Source organism: Engystomops pustulosus, chromosome 6 (assembly GCF_040894005.1).
Source record: "Engystomops pustulosus chromosome 6, aEngPut4.maternal, whole genome shotgun sequence".
Lineage (NCBI taxonomy): Eukaryota > Metazoa > Chordata > Amphibia > Anura > Leptodactylidae > Engystomops > Engystomops pustulosus.
In genome coordinates this window covers 66,365,078-66,380,977 of record NC_092416.1, presented here as the reverse complement: position 1 = coordinate 66,380,977, position 15,900 = coordinate 66,365,078, and the positions used below count along the sequence as shown (strand labels likewise).

Below are 15,900 nucleotides of genomic sequence, written 5' to 3'. Positions count from 1 at the left end.
GCCCTTGGTCCCCTTGAAAAATGCTCGAGTCTCCCATTGACTTCAATGGGGTTCGTTATTCGAGACGAGCACTCGAGCATCGGGAAAAGTTCGTCTTGAATAACGAGCACCCGAGCATTTTAGTGCTCGCTCATCTCTAGTAATGAATTCACCATGGACCTAGGATAACTGATTGTTCCTGTCTGTGGATTTCGTATACAGACTTGTTGAAAGACCCTTATCTGTAATATTTACTGTTACGACCAAAAAATGGATGATATTGAAAGAATGTACAATGAAGAATTTAATGTTTTCTTTACTTGTAAATAAATATACAGATAGATGAAGAGATAAATACAGAGATAGATATAAAATATTTTTTGTCACACATTCTATTTGGTTATAGAAAAGAGCAGTTAGTTACTATCCAGGGAAAAGCTGGGGGATGCAGCTAGTGGCTTATAAATTGGCAAAAATACAACCACTTCCCAATCAACAAGCAACAGACACAAAAAGTTTAATGCTTTATTTTATTTAACTGCATCAAGTAAGTCACCATATGGGTTGTCTTTTATAGAACTAAAAAGTAAATAAAGAACAGAGTAACAATGAGAAAGAAAATAATGTTTATGGTGTTTAAGTGATAAGACTGAGTATTAGCACAAAAGTTTTTAAAAATAGAATATTGCATAATTTTTCAAGACTATTTGATTATTTCTTATATTTAAATGTATTGCAAATGAATTAAAGACATGCTGACCTTGTATGTTACTATTTTTCCTTATGGGCTGTAAGAAATATCAGACTCTTAACATGGGGAGTCTCAACTGTTTTCATCTGATCTTCAATAATAAACTTTTCTTTAGTGAGAGCCTTCCTAACAAAATCCTCATTGTAGTTAAATACATTGAGTTTTTCCTCCCCAACTTTCATATATGTTGCATTTATAACCTCAAATAACAGGAGGTGTCCTCCAAGTTTTATAGACTTGCTGATCTTTCTGACCAATTTTAAGGAATTCTTTTCGTCTTTGCTGGTAATATCTAGAAGACCAGCAGTGAAGACAGCATCCGCTGGTGGCAAGGTTTTTGGTTCTGTCATATTTTCCTTCTCAGGGTCAATTTTTAAAAGGCTTTGAATTGTTGGTTTTCCGAGGTCACTAAGGAATAATTGAAACAAAAAGAATTCTCAGTCAACATGAAAAGGATGGCAAGAGGTTGAGTTCCAAAATAACTAATATTTCACCTGTTTGCTTCTTTCTGCACATGAAGCTTTCCTGTGTCCACCAGTATTTTCATATCCTTGAAATCTTTTTCTCTGGCCTTTAAAACTATGGTCTCTTTAAAATACTTATTGGCTGTGGACAAGTGATCAACTAGACAACCAACGCTGAGGTCAATCTAGAGACCTTCTTTACTATGACCTTAAAAAGAAAGTTTAAGTTGATAAAAAAATATATCTTAGAAAACATTGTGACACCTGTTAAATGTAAGGTGTGACAGAATATACGGTTATCAAAGGGCAAATTTATTGTATGTTCAAGAAAATACAAAACACAAACTTAAAAATAATGAAAGCTCCAATTATTCTTCTTTATTATAAATGACTGTAACTCGTTAATTGCTGATTTTACCGCTACTTATTTAATAATATAATGGAGGAGAGTCCTCAGGATCCATATGCATCTAACAGATTTTGATAGTGTTGGATTCCCTAATAAATGTCAGAGTTATAACATGGTAGCCAAGATATTTAGTAGTGGCCTATAGGTCTGCCTGTACTATAAAAAAAACAATATTAACAATAATTAAAAAATAATTCCCAAAGATTTAAGAATTAAAAGAAACAAACACATATTGGGTATAGACATACCTACCCTAGTTATACAATCATCAATTTAGTTGTCCTGTGTTGTAAACACCAGGATGGGGTCATTTATCTTAGCATTTTTTTTCTTTTATGATTTAAAAAGTTGCAAATAAACTATAGACCTGGAAAGGAAAAAAAAAACTTTAGGAGGTGTTGCAGAAGAGTTTTTAAATTTTGCTCAACTTTTGAGTTAAAAGTCACAAAAACCCAGCAGGCTAAGCTGCCTCATATATCAACCTCAAAGACAAATGAAGTCCAAAACTTTAATCAATTTCATTAACCAAGGAAACTTACTTATAGACCCAGGCACTGTGACTGTGGTATTCTTCGTATATGTGTTATCCATGGCCTCCTTCCTTCTAAAATTAACTTTTAGCCTGGGTAGCTAACCTAGCCCCTTTTGATCTGGCTTTGTGACAGCCTGTAATGAGAGCATGGAACTGGGCTGAAAGCTAGGTGGAGGGCAGACATGAACATCAGGGCTGGGAGGGGATAGAAAATGGAGATTGGATCATTTGGGGGGTGGATGCCATGACATAGGACAATAGGGGGTTTGGAACTTGGTGGGTCGAGCTATGTGGGGGTTTATATAAGCTGCTATCTTTGGCAGCACATCTTTGGTGGTTAATAGAGATGAGCGAACATACTCGTCCGAGCTTGATGCTCGTTCGAGCATTAGCGTACTCGAAACTGCTCATTGCTCGGACGAATACTTCGCCCGCTCGAGAAAATGGCAGCTCCCGCCGTTTTGCTTTTTGGCGGCCAGAAACAGAGCCAATCACAAGCCAGGAGACTCTGCACTCCACCCAGCATGACGTGGTACCCTTACACGTCGATAGCAGTGGTTGGCTGGCCAGATCAGGTGACCCTGGGATAGACTAGCCGCTGCCCGCGCTGCTCGGATCATTCTGTGTCTGGATGCCGCTAGGGAGAGAGCTGCTGCTGGTCAGGGTTAGCGTTAGTGTGCAGGTAGATTACTGTTAGGCAGGAGTGATTCTCCAAGAACCAAACAGCCCTTCTTAGGGCTACAATAACGTTATACTTTTTTTTTTTTTGTTTGCTTGTGGCTGGGCTTGCTGGCACTAGTAGTGCAGCTAGTACCATATTGTGAGGAATTTGCAGGGGGACTTGCTACCGTTGTGTTTAGCTCTTAGTGACACACATATCCACCTCAAACACCAAAGTGGGAAAATTTATTAGGGGTTTGATTTCAATTAGGCACAGTCTGCCAGTTTCTTTTTATTTTACGTTTATTTTTTCATAACTCAGCGTCATCTCATCAGTGTGCTTTCATACTTGGCTAGAAAATAGCCAAAGGAGAATCCAAACGGCTTACTTACGCCTACAATAGCGTTATATATATTTTATTTCTGGTTGATCTGCTGGTGGCTGTCCTTGCTGCAGTGCATATACTAGCCAATTGTGAGGAATTTGGAGTGAGACTTGCGACCGCTGTGTTTAGCGCTTAGTGACACACATATCCATCGCAAAGACCGAAGTGGGAAAATTTATTAGGGGTTGGATTTCAATTAGGCACAGTCTGCCATTTCCTTTTTATTTTACGTTTATTTTTTCCTAACTCAGCGTCATCTCATCAGTGTGCTTTCATACTTGGCTAGAAAATAGCCAAAGGAGAATCCAAACGGCTTACTTACGCCTACAATAGCGTTATATATATTTTATTTCTGGTTGATCTGCTGGTGGCTGTCCTTGCTGCAGTGCATATACTAGCCAATTGTGAGGAATTTGGAGTGAGACTTGCGACCGCTGTGTTTAGCGCTTAGTGACGCAGATATCCATCGCAAAGACCGAAGTGGGAAAATTTATTAGGGGTTGGATTTCAATTAGGCACAGTCTGCCATTTCCTTTTTATTTTACGTTTATTTTTTCCTAACTCAGCGTCATCTCATCAGTGTGCTTTCATACTTGGCTAGAAAATAGCCAAAGGAGAATCCAAACGGCTTACTTACGCCTACAATAGTGTTATATATATTTTATTTCTGGTTGATCTGCTGGTGGCTGTCCTTGCTGCAGTGCATATACTAGCCAATTGTGAGGAATTTGGAGTGAGACTTGCGACCGCTGTGTTTAGCGCTTAGTGACGCACATATCCATCGCAAAGACCGAAGTGGGAAAATTTATTAGGGGTTGGATTTCAATTAGGCACAGTCTGCCATTTCCTTTTTATTTTACGTTTATTTTTTCATAACTCAGCGTCATCTCATCTGGCATAGCAGTGTGCTTTCATAGTTGGCTAGAAAATAGCCATAGCAATAGGATAGCATCGTTTGGTTTTAAAAACTAAAAAACACAAAAAAATAACAAAAAACACAAAAAAAAGTAAAAAAAAAATTAAAGTTATAACTTTCATTTTCAAAATGTTTAACCCGAGGGCTAGGGGTAGAGGACGAGGGCGGGGACGTGGGCGTCCAACTACTGCAGGGGTCAGAGGCCGTGGTCCTGGGCGGGGTGAGACACCACCTGCTGATGAGGGAGCAGGGGAACGCCGCAGAGCTACACTCCCTAGGTTCATGTCTCAAGTTACTGGGACTCGTGGTAGAGCACTGTTGAGGCCAGAACAGTGCGAACAGGTGATGTCGTGGATTGCCGACAATGCTTCGAGCAATTTGTCCACCAGTCAGTCTTCCACGCAGTCCACCCATGTCACCGAAATCGGCACTCCTCCAGCTCCTGCACCTCAGCCTCCTCCCCCCCAGTCTGCCCCCTCCCAGGAAAATTTGGCATTTGAACCGGCATACTCTGAGGAACTGTTTTCTGGACCCTTCCCACAGTCACAAACCACTTGTCCGGTTGCTGCTGAGCAATTTTCCGATGCCCAGGTTTTCCACCAGTCGCAGTCTGTGGGTGATGATGACCTTCTTGACGTAGTGGCAGAAGTGTGTAAAGAGGTGTCCGACGATGAGGAGACACGGTTGTCAGACAGTGGTGAAGTTGTTGTCAGGGCAGGAAGTCCGAGGGGGGAGCAGACTGAGGGATCGGAGGATGATGAGGTGACAGACCCAAGCTGGGTTGAGAGGCCGGGTGAACACAGTGCTTCTGAGACGGAGGAGAGTCCTATAGCAGAACAGGTTGGAAGAGGCAGTGGTGGGGCCAGACGGAGAGGCAGGGCCAGAGCAGGTGCATCAGCGCCAAATGTGTCACGTAGTGAAGCTCCCGTGGCGAGGGCTCCCGCGGCGAGGGCTAGATTTTCAGAAGTCTGGAGGTTCTTTAAGGAAACACCGGATGACCGACGGACTGTGGTGTGCAACCTTTGCCAAACCAGGATCAGCAGGGGTTCCACCACTACTAGCTTAACTACCACCAGTATGCGCAGGCATATGAATGCTAAACACCCGAATCAGTGGCACCAAGCCCGTTCACCTCCGGCCGTGCACACCACTGCTCCTTCCCCTGTGTCAGCTGATAGTCAGCCCCCTGCCCAGGACCCTGGCACAAAAACCCCATCGTTGCCTCCACGATCCTTCACAGCATCCACCAGCGTTCAGCTCTCCATACCCCAGACGCTGGAGCGGAAAAGAAAATATAGTGCAACCCACCCGCACGCCCAAGCCCTTAATGTCCACATCTCCAGATTGCTTAGCCTGGAGATGCTGCCCTATAGGCTAGTAGAGACCGAGGCCTTTCGCAACCTCGGTATTCGGTCCCCAGCCGCCACTACTTTTCCCGATGTGCCGTCCCAGCCCTGCACCAGCACGTGTCAGACAACATCATCCGTGCCCTGACCAACGCCGTTTCTGACAAGGTCCAACTGACCACGGACACGTGGACGAGTGCTGCCGGGCAGGGCCACTATATATCGCTGACGGCACATTGGGTTAACTTGGTGGAGGCTGGGACCGAGTCTGACCCTGGGGCTGGTCATATACTGCCGACGCCGAGGATTGCGGGGCCTACCTCGGTCCAGGTCTCAAGGGCCTACTATGCCTCCTCCTCCTCCCACCCCTCCTCCACCTCCTCCTCCGAACTACCATCCGTGGGCATGGCGCCATCAGTCGCTAGCTCTAGGCACAGCAGCAGTGCCGTCGCTATGCGACAGCAGGCGGTGCTCAAACTGCTGAGCCTAGGCGATAAAAGGCACACCGCCCAAGAACTATTACAGGGCATCACGGCGCAGACTGATCTGTGGCTGGCACCGCTGAACCTGAAGCCAGGCATGGTTGTGTGTGACAACGGCCGTAACCTGGTGGCGGCTCTGCAACTCGGCAGACTGACACATGTGCCATGCCTGGCCCATGTGTTAAATCTGATAGTTCAGCGTTTCCTCAAGACATACCCCAATCTGTCAGATTTGCTCACGAAGGTGCGCCGCATCTGTGCGCATTTCAGGAAGTCCAGCACAGATGCTGCCACTCTCAGGGCAGCGCAGCGCCGCCTCCAACTGCCCGCTCACCGACTGTTGTGCGACGTGCCCACGAGGTGGAATTCAACATTAACCATGTTATCCAGAGTTTACCAGCAGCGCAGAGCGATTGTAGACTGCCAGATGTCAACTTCCACCAGAACTGGTAGTCAGGTCAGTCAGCTTCCTCAAGTCTACAATGAGGAGTGGACGTGGATGTCTGATATCTGTCAGGTGCTGAGTAACTTTGTGGAGTCAACACAGATGGTCAGTGGTGATGCCGCCATCATCAGCCTCACCATCCCGCTGCTTGGCCTGTTGAAAAACTCTCTGGTCAGCATGAAGTCGGAAGCTTTGCGCTCATCACAAGAGACGGGGGAAGAAGATTCCCTTGTTGATAGCCAAAGCACCCTTAGGTCTGTTTCTCAGCACATATCGGAGGAGGTGGAGGAGGATGAGGAGGAAGAGGAGGAGAATGTTGGCGAGACAGAAGAGGGGACCATTGTTCAGTCCTTCACTGTTCAGCGTGTATGGGCAGAAGAAGAGGAGTTGGAGGAGGAGGAAATGGACAGTCAGGCCAGTGAGGGGAGTGAATTCTTGCGCGTTGGGACTCATATGGCAGATTTCATGCTAGGCTGCCTATCCCGTGACCCTCGCGTTCAAAGAATTTATTCCAGCACCGATTACTGGGTATTCACTCTCCTAGACCCACGGTACAAGCAAAATCTTTCCACTCTCATCCCTGGAGAGGAAAGGAGTGTGAGAATGAATGCATGAATACCAGCAGGCCCTGGTGCACAAGCTGAAACAGTATTTCCCTTCTGACAGCGCTAGCGGCAGAGTGCGTAGTTCTGCGGGACAAGTAGCGAGGGAGAGTAGGCGAGCAGGCAGCTTGTCCAGCACTGGCAAGGGTACGCTTTACAAGGCTTTTCCCAGCTTTATGTCACCCCAGCAAGACACTGTCACCTGTCCCCAGTCTCGGCAGAGTAGGGCTGATCTTTACAGAAAGATGGTGAGGGAGTACGTAGCTGACCATACCATCGTCCTAAATGATCACACAGCTCCCTACAACTACTGGGTTTCAAAGCTGGACATGTGGCACGAACTGGCGCTGTACGCCTTGGAGGTTCTTGCCTGCCCTGCCGCTAGCGTCTTGTCTGAGCGGGTTTTCAGTGCAGCTATCATCACCGATAAGCGTACACGCCTGTCGACTGACAGCGCTGACAGGCTGACGCTTATTAAGATGAATAAAGCCTGGATTTCTCATAATTTCCAATCTCCACCAGGTGAAGGAAGCTCAACCTGAATAATTTATGCACTCCTCCTCCTCCTCATTTTCCTCCTTCTCCTCCTCTTTGTACACTAAAGCAGAGGAAACTGGCTATTTTTTGACAGGGCCCACTGGCTCTAGCTATAGTACTTTATGCATTTAATTTTTCTGGAGGGCCACCTACCCGGTCCTCTGTTTTAAACAATTTTTGGGAGTGCCACATACAGGCACTCAATCTATTAAATTTTTCTGGAGGGCCACCTACCTGCTCCTCTGGTTTGAAAACTTTTTTGGACTGCCACATACAGGCACTCAATCTATTTCATTTTTCTGGAGGGCCACCTACCTGCTCCTCTGGTTTGAAAACTTTTTTGGACTGCCACATACAGGCACTTGTTAACTTTGTCGCCACCCTGCTGTGTAATCCACAAAATATACTGGCAAACTTTTATCATGTACCGATATTATTTGAGGGCTTCTTGCTCACCTCCTTTGGTTCCTCTCTGCCACCCATTGGTTTGAAGCCTGAGTCCATTTAGGGTATGTCGCCATGACACTCTCTAGCCTGCTGCCGCTGCCTCTGCATGCCGTCCCCTATAGTGTCAGGGTCAATTATTGGATGTTTTAGATGCTATCTAGCTTCATTCTGTCACTCTGTCATGGCCATGCTGTTGCCCATAATTTTGGCATAATGGTGCGATTAAGCAGCCTCAGAGGCATCCATGCATGCTGCCCCTGCTGTTTCCTGTCCATTTCCGTGGTGTTTCCATCCTTTTCTGAGGTTCCCAGGTGTTTGGCCAAGCTTCCCTGTGCAGAGCCTTGGTCCCCTTGAAAAATACTCGAGTCTCCCATTGACTTCAATGGGGCTCGTTATTCGAGACATCGGGAAAAGTTCATCTCGAATAACGAGTACCCGAGCATTTTAGTGCTCGCTCATCTCTAGTGGTTAACAATTGTTTAAGATTAGATTGTATCTTCAATAATTTAATAACGCTGTGACCATCACCATTTCCAACTACAATTGCGTATTGCATGTTTTTAGTTAGGTGGTGGTAGGCAGAATTTTCTATCTTCTCTGGTCATGCCAGATCAAAAAGGAGCCAAGGAAAGAGGCCATGGATCGGAAGCATAAGAAGATTTCTACAGTCATTCTATGCCTGGATCTATGAGTAAGTGTCCCAAGTTTATCATGCTGGATTTTGATGGTAGATTTCCTTAAAAGTAATAAAGACCTCAGGCTAAACTAAGTTCTCAGCACCATGGTGTTAATGGTGTTATCACAACACACATTGTTGTGATAATAAAAGGTTAAAGGTTCCAGAATGATGTGTATTGAGAATGACGGTTTTTGTTGAAATAAATTTGCATCAAATATTTATAAAAGGGAAATGGACAACCATGTGTGTGCAAATGGTCACTAAAATCTTTGAGACTTTTCAATAGTCGGGTAGATGGAAAATTAAGAATGGTATGCGAGCTGGGTTTCACCAGTTTGACAATGAAACAAACATTTACTGTATGTTATACAGCTTGTATACAATAAACTAAGTAAAGTGTATCAGCCTCTTTGAACCCAGTGATATGCACATTCCAAGACACTGCACATTCCAACTGGTAAAAGCAAACCTAACTACCGTATATACTCGAGTATAAGCCGAGTTTTTCAGCCTATACTCGAGTAACAAAAAAACGACTCAAAAAAAAAAAAGAAAAAAAATCAAAACTCACCTTTTAGTAATAGTATTGTGTGTGCTGGCAGCCGCACGGACCTGCTGCTGACCGACAGATCACACAGAGGAGGCCGCCGGAAAAGTGAGTTTTGATTATTATTTTTTTAAATCAACGAGGCACAGGGGCTGGCAGGCTATATATTGGGGCACAGTGGCTGGAAGGCTATATACCGGGGCATGGGCTGGAAGGCTATATATCGGGGCTCAGTGGCTGGCAGGATATATATCAGGGCACAGGGGCTGGCAGGCTGTATATTGGGGCACAGGGGCTGGCAGGCTGCATATTGGGGCACAGGGGCTGGCAGGCTATATACTGGGGCACAGGGGCTGGCAGGCTATATACCGGGGCACGGGCTGGAAGGCTATATATCGGGGCTCAGTGGCTGGCAGGATATATATCAGGGCACAGGGGCTGGCAGGCTGTATATTGGGGCACAGGGGCTGGCAGGCTGTATACCGGGGCACAGGGGGCTGCCAGGCTATATACTGGGGCACAGGGGCTGGCAGGCTGTATATCGGGGCACAGGGGCTGGCAGGCTATATACTGGGGCACAGGGGCTGGCAGGCTGTATATCGGGGCACAGGGGCTGTCAGGCTATATACTGGGGCACAGGGGCTGGCAGGCTGTATATCGGGGCACAGGGGCTGCCAGGCTATATACTGGGGCACAGGGGCTGGCAGGCTGTATATCGGGGCACAGGGGCTGTCAGGCTATATACTGGGGCACAGGGGCTGGCAGGCTATATACTGGGGCACAGGGGCTGGAAGGCTATATACTGGGGGAGCAGGGGCTGGCAGACTGTATACTGGGGCACAGGGGCTGGCAGGGTGTATACTGGGGCACAGGGGCTGGCAGGCTATATACACTGGGTCAGGGGCTAGCAGGCTATATACTGGGACAGGGGCTGTTCAGGCTATATACTGGGGCAGGGGCTGACTGGCTATGTACTGGGGCAGGGGCTGTTCAGGCTATATACTGGGGCAGGGGCTGGCTGGCTATGTACTGGGGCAGGGGCTGGCAGGGTATATACTGGGGGCAGGGGCTGGCTATATACTACTGGGGGCTGGCTGGCTATATACTGGGGGGCTGCTGGGGTTATATACTGGGGGCAGGGGCTGTGACCAATGCATTTCCCACCCTCGGCTTATACTCGAGTCAATAGGTTTTCCCAGGTTTTAGTGGTAAAATTAGGGGTCTCAGCTTATACTTGGGTCGGCTTATACCCGAATATATACGGTATATATATATATATATATATATATATATATATATATATATATATGGTAAATAAAGTGTCCTATGAAGGACCAGCTCATGGACAAAATGAGACACATAAGAAACAAGACTTATACATGATCATATCTATAATATTTTATTAGAAAGTTATTTTGGGAGAGTGTTTCCCAATCTTTTTAGATCCTTGAAATTAATTTAGCTATGGGTACAGCATGATGCCTCTAGGGATGAGCCCATCTTTTTGTTGGTTTGTTGATTCAGTACGAATGTGCAATTTTTCAGGCACCACATTGAATCTGAATCTTTTCCATTTTGCCTCAGATAAATCTTTCAAAATGGGATTTCACTAATACTGCGCTTCATCCCAGAGCTAAGGGAGGGGGAAGGGAATGGGAAAATAAAAAAAAAATTGTAAAAAAGTTAACGAAATTGGATTCTTATGAAAAATGTGTATTCATAAGAACTAGGATAGGGGAGACTTAGGCCAATTTACCCAAGTGAAGCAACCTTGGTTTGGACCAATTTGCTTTGGACCCAAAATGAATCTTGGGTTTGGGCTTCTGGTAATCATATTTTGGACAATTTGCTTATCTCTAAATGCCCATTTAAATTCACCGACTCAGTATATTATCCCCTAAACAGAATAATTCCCCTTATGAACTGCACACAATATAACATCTGAGTATCTAGTCAAAGTATATTTTTTTTGTATCTCCTAAAGCCAGACAAATAATATAATGTTGTAAAAGTGTCCGCCATACTAGATTTGTACCATAAAAGAGGAAAAGTAATACTTGCCAGGTCCTATTTCGTGGATAGAAGGAACATGAACCTTTTAACTCTTACTGGCACCAGGACATACTATAATGTCCTGGTGCTCCAGAGAAGGAGAGGGTGCATGGAAAGAGATCACAGGCTGAGCTTTCTCCATATACTGTGGGTGTCAGCTGTATAATACAGCAGACACCTGCCTGTTATTGTCGTGGTCCGTGCTGGCATGGAAGTCAACATGTTAAGTGCCGCGGTCTAACCCGTGCCATAATCTTGCAGTCTAACACCTAACAATTCTGGCTATGGGCGCAGCCATCTTGGATGACCAATTCCCTCCCCCGTGACATCATTGGAGGGTGAATCAGTTGCCATGTATAAAGATCTATGATGCCATGAACAATGATCTCCAATTTCCAGCCAACGGCTGGCTATTAGAGATAATGGGGCAGATTTATCAAACTATCTGAAAGTCAGAATATGTGTAGTTCCATGGCAACCAATCACAGCTCCCCTTTAAAATATTCATGAGCATGGGTAAAATGAAAGCTGTGCTGTGATTGGTTGCCAGGGGCAACTAGAAATATTCTGACTTTCAGACAGCTTGATAAATCTGCCCCAATCAGTAAAATTGCTATATACTGCAGTAGTGTTGCAGTATATAGTATAAACAATCAGACCCTGCACAAATAAAGTACCCTAGAGGGTCTAAAATAACAGTAAAAAAAATGTTATAAATATTTTAAAAAATAATCATAAACATTTTTGATATCGCCACATCCTAAAATGCCTGTTCTATCAAAATATATAAAAAGATTATTCCCAGCCCTGAAGGCCCGGAAACTGGTGTCCATGCTTCTGAATCACCACTTTTTTGCCATTTTTCCATCCATTAATATTTGAAGAAAAATGACCAAACAATCATAATTCGCCAGCTCGTACCACAAAATATTCCAACTTGCTAGGATCTGTATACCAAAGTGTAAAAAAAATTATTGGACTTTCGCAAAATGGCAATTTTTTTTGGTACAAAACGTTTAAATTTTTTAAAAATCTACTAAAACCTAATAAAACCTGTATACATTTAATATTCCAGTGATTGTACCAAACCAAAGAATAAAAGAGGAGGTGTCATTTGGAGCACAGAATGAAAGCCATAAAAACGCTGCATATGTGTTTTTTCACTTTCAGTTTCACCGCACTCCAGCTCTCCAGCACATTGCATGAAATATTAAATGATGACACTAAGAAGTACAATTTGTTTTGCAGATAACAAGCCCTTACACATCTCTGCAAACATAAACATCTTTATAAACATCTTACTTCCCTCTGTGAGTGTAAAAATAAAAAAGTTATCGCTTTTGGAATGGGGTGTGTGAAAAAACAGAAAATCAAAGTCATTGAAGGTTAAAACCATAAATACCCAGTTATTTTTAATTTCCTTTCTTATCATTCTCAACATTTTTTTCAAAAATTGTGTATTGTAGAGTATATTAGAGAAGAAATGAGAAATCCTCAATTCTTCACTTGCACTGAGCATTCCTAAGAAAAGGGTTTTTTATTATCATTGAGAAAAACTAAGGAATCCTTTGCAAAGACCATTTTGGGTTTACCTGAAAAATGGTCCTCCAGATGTTTTTTGAAATCAAAGTCATATAGTTGAAAAGGCTCTTGCAAACTGGAATCCATCATCTAATCTTGTAGTTCAGACAAGGTAACATGTGGCTCCTGGAAAGTCTTTATATATATATATATATATAGCCAGATGAATGCAAATGATATCACATGAGTTATTAATGAATCAGGCGTGCGAACACAAGTAAATACGCCTCAAACCTGTTAAGCCTGTTAAAGGGGTTTTGCCCACAAAAGAAAATTCTCAAATTTTAATCCCTTAGTGATGTTTTTTTGTTTCAATCATTTTTACTGATTTTGTTAGATAGAGAAACAAGTAACAAGTTACATGTATTACAATGCATTACAATATCCATAATATAAGCAACAAAATACTAAATCTCATTAGTTTTTTACATTCTTTTAGAGTAAAAACTACTATAAGCGCTTGGCAATTTCCATCTGCTCCATTTAGATGTATAGAGCAGAACGGTCATGCACGGCTGTCTGCTCCATTACTCTCATGTACTCCGACTGAGGAACGTAACATTATTTCTTTGCACCATTTACTTATACCCTTCTTTGTCAGAGTCTTATTGTGGAAGAAGTAATTAACCGCTTCCTGCACCTTGACATGATTCTACGTCATATTAAGCAGGTAATTCCTGCACCTTGAGCTCCTGAGCCTGGGCAATCACGGTAGGATCCCAGCAGTATGCGGAAGCCGGGATCCCACAATAACAGTTGGGATCACAACTATTGCGACTGTTTAACCCTAAAGTGCATTGGCGCAATGATCGGGACCCTTTATGCAGGGCACGGTGGTGCTGATAGTTGCAATGCCAACCCTGAGGTCCGATAAGGACTCCAGGGCTGCCTACAGTGGCAGCCTGTTAGGATCATGCTTACTATGTAATATGTTGCAATACATTAGTATTGCAGTATATTACAATGAACAAGTGATCACATGTTCATGTCCCACCCTGGGACAAAATAAAGCGGTGAAAAAAAGTTAAAAAAAAAGGGAAAATAAAAAAATTATTAAAAAACAATTAAAGTCCCCTGAATCACATTCCATGCAATAATCAACTAAAACATAAAAAAGTGAAAATCACCAAAAAACACTCAACATATTGGGTATCACCACGTCTCTAACAAACCGCATGGGTAACACCGTAAAAAAAAGGCAAAAAAAAGGCAAAAAAAAGCACAAAAATTATGAAATTTTCACATATGACCTCATAAAAAGCGCATTAAAAAGTGATTAAAAAAAACATTTACCACGGCATGATACCAAGAAAAAGTACATCTTGTCCCGCAAAAAATAAGCTCTAAAACAGCTCTATAAAAAAAATATATAAATGTTCTGCCCATTGTTACATGGGGATGCAAAGACAAGCTAATTTCTCAAAAAATTTGTTCTATATTCGGCAAAACAAGTTAACCATAAAAAGCTATATAAATGGGGTATTGCCGTAATCGTGACAACCCATAGAATAAAGGTAACTCATTATTTTTATGGTACGGTAAACATCTGGGGAAAAAACTGCTAAAAACCATAAATAAGAATTACTAATTTTTTTAACCACCATCAAGAAAGAGTTAATAAAATCTTATAATTAGCTTTTGGACCCTCCATAAACAACGTACCTGAAAAGTGGATCTCATCCACAAAAAAATAGTCCCCCATATGTCCAAATTACAAAAAAAATAAACATTTTATAGACTGTAAAATGTGACAATGCAGATCTGCTCTGAATGGCGCCTCCTTTCCATACAGCAATCACCACCACATATGGGGCATCCTCATATTCCAGAGATATTGGTTATCAATAGAGATGGGCAAATCGATTGTAATGATTCTAACTTCGGTTAGAAATTCTAACTTCGGTTAGAATTTCAGGAAAAATTCGATTCGCCACGAAGCCGAAGTTTATGCTCATTCGCGGGAACGAAGTTGTTTTTTTTCCCCTCATGTTTCTGCTAAATGGCCGCTAGAACAACGTGTTACATGGGGCAGAGAACTCTGGGAAGGAGAAAGGAACACCCCTGATCTGCAGACCTGTAAGCCAATCAGCGACCGGCAGGTTTATGTGATGTCACACAGCCCTATAAAATCCAGCCATTTTCTATCTCAGCACTTCACACTTCATGTTGTAGCGTCCAGCTGCTGCTATTGTGCTGTGCGATTCTTGCTGCAATCCCTCGCTGTTCTCTAAGGGGGATCTGTATACCCCAAATAGCAGTTCTATTTAGTGACAAAATCGAATAGGAAGAAATCTGTTTGACTTTTATGCCTCTGCAGTAGCGATTGGTGGACTAATACCTGGTTGTTCTTTAAGGAGGATCTGTATACCCCAAATAGCAGTTCTATTTAGTGACAAAATCGAATAGGAAGAAATCTGTTTGACTTTCATGCACTGCAGTAGCGATTGGTGGACCAATCCCTGGTTGTTCTTTAAGGAGGATCTGTATACCCCAAATAGCAGTTCTATTTAGTGACAAAATCGAATAGAAAGAAATCTGTTTGACATTCATGTATCTGCAGTAGTGAGCTGTCAGTTGTGGGGTATCTGTATAACGCACATTGCAATACCTTTTGGGGGCTCTAGTTTACAGCCAGATTTACGTGTGAAATCCACATAGTTTATACAGTGATTTTCGCTGAAATTACACTGTCAGTTGTGGGGTATCTGTATACCGCACATTGCAATACCTTTTGGGGCTCTAGTTTACAGCCAGATTTACGTGTGAAATCCACATAGTTTATACAGTGATTTTCGCTGAAATTACACTGTCAGTTGTGGGTTACCTGTATAACGCACATTGCAATACCTTTTGGGGGCTTTAGTTTAGAGCCAGATTTACGTGTAAAATCCACATAGTTTATACAGTGATTTTCGCTGAAATTACACTGTCAGTTGTGGGGTATCTGTATAACGCATATTACAATACCTTTTGGGGGCTCTAGTTTAGAGCCAGATTTACGTGTGAAATCCACATAGTTTATACAGTGATTTTCGCTGAAATTACACTGTCAGTTGTGGGGTATCTGTATAACGCACATTGCAAT

At 43.2% G+C, this 15,900-nt stretch overlaps 1 long non-coding RNA gene across 1 annotated transcript; it reads right to left on the bottom strand.

The window, feature by feature from the left end:
• Positions 1-431: 431 nt before the first annotated feature.
• Positions 432-12,932, bottom strand: LOC140065752 (uncharacterized). Its single transcript, XR_011848035.1, has 3 exons — positions 12,827-12,932; positions 1,225-1,402; positions 432-1,138 (listed from the first exon to the last, which is right to left on the bottom strand). It is a non-coding gene; the product is annotated as an uncharacterized lncRNA (long non-coding RNA).
• Between the last annotated feature and the right edge of the window lie 2,968 nt (positions 12,933-15,900).